The sequence below is a fragment of the Sinocyclocheilus rhinocerous genome, unplaced genomic scaffold, assembly GCF_001515625.1.
Source record: "Sinocyclocheilus rhinocerous isolate Xijiao unplaced genomic scaffold, SAMN03320098_v1.1 scaffold1938, whole genome shotgun sequence".
Classification (NCBI taxonomy): domain Eukaryota; kingdom Metazoa; phylum Chordata; class Actinopteri; order Cypriniformes; family Cyprinidae; genus Sinocyclocheilus; species Sinocyclocheilus rhinocerous.
The window spans coordinates 1,457,248-1,461,674 of record NW_015629065.1 but is presented as its reverse complement, the minus strand read 5'-3'; the positions used below and the strand labels follow the sequence as shown (position 1 = coordinate 1,461,674).

Below are 4,427 nucleotides of genomic sequence, written 5' to 3'. Positions count from 1 at the left end.
AAATAATTCAGACAGCTGTTAGTATGACAGTATTTACACAACTATGAATACTTAGCCGGGCAACCCTTAGCCTCAATGACAGCCTGTAGTCTCCTGGGCATGCTGTCACCCAGCTTCATGCAAACCTGAACTTCAGTTTTTTTCCCCAAACTCAGTCTGAATAATTTTTGGTCCCAAATTTGTAGCAGTTTTGCTGGTAGTCCACTGTATGAAGAATTTTTTGGGTATGATTTGTCACAGTTTACTTTATTTTGCTATCCTCACTTGCATAAATGAACTATAGTGTCCTGCACCCACTAGTAAAAAAAAATATCAAAAATTATATCTGGACTCTTGATTAATTTTTGGTTTGACTGTATATCCTTCGGTTATTTTCACACTATTTTGTCTCATCTCGTGCGCTAAGTGTATTGTCACACCCCTAGTGTCGATAAGCGGTGATATAGCTCATAATTTTCCAAGTGTATGATACAGCTTTCATTCTTCAGGTCAACCATATATTCATGAAAAAAAATTAGTTTGAATAAGGAAAGCAATAACTTTGCTATAGTATCCTTTCAAATGTTATAGTTGCCACAGTCATTGCATGCTTTGCATGTGATGGCCCATCCACGGAAAAAATTTCAGGCTCAGGATTTTTTTTTGCTTTAACCCCTGTAAATAATAATACATATTAAATTAATGTAATAGGCTTAGAAAACTCCCTTATAAAGTTAAATCAATCGCCCTGGAAATCAATATAAGAAAGAAAATGTCACCCCTAAATGGAAAGGTTAATTTCAGTCACTGCCCATAGGTTTAGGATTACTTTTAAGTTTTTATCCTAGCTTTACTGAATCTCACAATGTGTTCTCAATTTTGGTGTTATAGAAATGGCCACGCTATATGTCACAGGGCAAAAATTATATTATAAATTATATTAAATTATATTGTATGTGTTGCATTATATCATATATGAATTGTATGCGTTGCTGTTTTTGACTGTTACATTAAGAAAACAGCAAATATAAATGAGAAAAGTGAAAGTAGTTTTAAACGCTGTGCATTCACAGCACTAGAGGGCAAAACATCACTACTAGCACCATGTGTCAGGATGGCCGAGCGGTCTAAGGCGCTGCGTTCAGGTCGCAGTCTCCCCTGGAGGCGTGGGTTCGAATCCCACTTCTGACAATGCATTTTTTCCCCAGTAGGTGAACAGCTGACGCGATACGCACTCAGCATAGAGACCAAAGGCCGTTTCATACCTCATGAAGAGTATAGTACCGAAACAGCAAAAATACATGACATGAAAGTTTTACATCTGGTCGCTGCAGACAAGTGGCCAAAGATGAACTGAGTCAACGACTGCAGTACAAAAATGACTGTTGTGAAGGTTAGTGAAAGATGTAAGACGTTGATGAATTAATCTTTATAGTTTTTTTATAATGTGAGTGATTCAAAGCAAGGAGTGCAATGAGCATTGCATACAGGAAGAGTATTCTGCATATAATAAAAAATCTTAGAATTTAATTATGTTATGACTGTTAAAAGTAGCCATTACTTATATATATCCTGAGAAACTATTACCTTGTGTGCATCTAAACTAATAGGGGTCATTAAAAAAAGAGATGTGATCTTTGTGCAAATTGATTTGTCAGTGATTCTGACATTGTAACTTGTAAACACTGCAATTTGTTAACCCCCAATTTTGACTTATATTGTTTTTTTTTTTTACAAGAGGAAGGTAGAGGGTTCTCACTTTATTATTCTTACTGAAGTTATTTATTACCTAGATACACAGTATCCGCCTAACATGATCTCACTGTAAATACATCGTAGGTGTGCAAAGGTGTAGAGAGAGCGAGAGGGAGGCTGTGAAAGAGAGACAGAAAACTTATCTGTTCAGGCTGAGTTGTTAGGTAGTGACAACACCTCCATTATCTGTTCTGGTGCGTCTCCACTGTGCTGCATTATTTCCTTTTTCTTTTTCAAAGTGACATTTTTATGTAATCAACTCTTTATACTGAGAAGAAATGGCGGATTTTCCTGGGAAGGTCAACACGCAGACCAGCTCCAGTGAACCTCAGAGAAGTTCTGGATCAATGGTAGACATGGACTTCATCAGGAGTATTCCTGGTATCCTACTTATAGCTGAGATTGTGAGTTGAAAAAACTATATTGCACTTTCCATTCTTTGGCATATGTTGTATATTTAACGTAAGTGTTTTATATTTTGTAGCTTCATGAAAATGATTTATTTCTCCCTTCATAATACTCTCACACCCACCTTTCTTTTGAGTACTATGAATTATGGTCTGGAATTATTTTTCATACAACTAGGATATTATGCAAATGGTTGCATGCTTGTACAGGGTTTGCGTAGAGGTAGATGTAGTGCTCATACTAAGCATTAAGAAAAGAATTAGCTTTGTTGTTTTGCTAATACTTCAAAATGAACCTGTGAATGTCTGTGGTGAGCACGTCTTTGCCATTCAAAATAAAAAAGCACACTTTCATTTTATAATGCCGTCTTATTGCTCTTCTTCCTAGTAGGTGCATTTTAAAAATGTTTTCCCGATGAATCCTTGACTCCTGCTCAAAATGATAAATAAATACAAGGACAGCTACAAAAAAACAACAACAACAACAATAAGCCCGCAAAGCTGTTGTCGTTCCATCCTGAGGGATGACAACGGTGGAATCCCGGAAAATAAACAGTGAAACGGTATATACATGCAATAATCAGAACAAAGTGTACAGAAAAATACTTACTTGTTCGTAATATAAATTACTGATTAAACTGTACAGCAAACATCAGTATTTATGATGTTTATTGTATTATCATCTCACTGGTCATTGCGTCAATAACCATAATAAAACACTCCCCTCAAAACAAATACATTATCTAATCATTGTTAAGTCAGCAAATATAAATGTAATATTGAATTTTAGTGACTATTTTGCCTGATATGTGTCTGTTTTAGTCTTTATTCTGTGGAGCAAGTCGCATTTGTTGTTTGTAGCTATCTTGTGTCAGACACATAGCCTGAAATCGGAGACCTTTATCAGATGAATAATACATCATGAACTTTTGATATTCATTGTACAAAGGATGCCATTGGCATCATCTGTTTGTGTATATAAAAATAAAAGCTTTTTTTTTTTTTGATAACTTCAATTTATAACTATGTGAAAAAATTTCTCAGGACATACATCAGTACTTCCAACAGTAAATATATGGTGCTAAAAATAACATTAATTGTTGACAGTGCTGCATGTTAAATGTTTTTGGTAGGTTAGGTCTCTGATGAGAACTACCAGGACGATTCACACTTATGTCACTTTCATTTTAAACCTCATGCGTTTCAGAGCATGTAATTGTGCAAGCTCAAATGCCATCTAAATTAATTGTAACACCCCGAGATTAAGAAAAGCCTCGGTGATAAGACAAAAAATATAACTAATTATATATAAGGGTTTTCTCGACTTGAAGGATTAATTTATCCAAAAATAAAAATTCTGTCATCATTTACTCACCCTCTTGTCCTTCCAAATCTGTATAACTTTTCTTTCTGTGGCACACAAAAAAAGGATATTTTGGAAAATGTCTCAGTGTTTTTTGTCCATGCAAAGAAAATCAGTGGGGTCCAATGCCATTTTGGAGACATGACTTTCCATGGGTCCTTTCTAGGGTTGGGTATCGAAAACCGGTTCCATTTTAGAACCGGTTCCAAATTTCCAAGAACCGGGTATTCGATAAGACGCGTGCATTTCGATTCTGCTTAACGATTCCTGCGTTCGCATTTTAATGTGATTAAAAACGATTTAGGTGCAGGAACGGAAAGAACTTGCGCCCTGTTTGCGTGCAGCGCACACGAAGCGCAAGCGCGAGCACAGAGAACAGAGGTCGCGGTACGGGTTCCCGGTTTGTGACCGTTCTCGAACCGTTCCGTGTATTTCCACTGTAGAAAAGGTTGTTCCGGGCCGAAACTGACTTCTTTCATATTTGTCGACCAATATGCAGAAAACTACGTCAGTATATCATCATAAACACAGCTGTTTTTGTCTTACGTAAACAGATGAGAAAGAAAACACACATGTACAGTATTTTTAGATCTGCGTACGTTCGGTGTTAAAGAGACAGCAGCCTAATAAACGCACTGCCTGTCATTAATGTTAAGCAAACAAAAAATCCTTCACTGATCTTGACCAAATATCTTTAATAACTTTTAATTAATTAATCTATATTTTACAGGGTTTCTGCAGGATGTTTAAGCTCAAATGTAAGACCTTTTTAAGACCTGCACAAATAAAATTAATACCATATGAGCGGGCTAGGGCAATGTCTATAGTATAGGGATGTTCATTTTAACCGTTAACCGACCGTGAATAATTTTTACCGATTAATACAATCAGTTAAACGGTTTAAAAAGTAATTTATTTATTTT

At 35.9% G+C, this 4,427-nt stretch overlaps 1 non-coding gene and 1 pseudogene across 1 annotated transcript; both read left to right on the top strand.

Annotated features, from left to right (window-relative positions):
• Nucleotides 1-1,087: 1,087 nt before the first annotated feature.
• trnal-cag (transfer RNA leucine (anticodon CAG)) lies at nt 1,088-1,170 on the top strand. Its single transcript has one exon. It is a non-coding gene; the product is annotated as a tRNA-Leu (tRNA).
• A 188-nt stretch (nt 1,171-1,358) lies between these two features.
• Nucleotides 1,359-4,427, top strand: part of LOC107738732 (plasmolipin-like) — a 9,144-nt pseudogene continuing 6,075 nt past the window's right edge.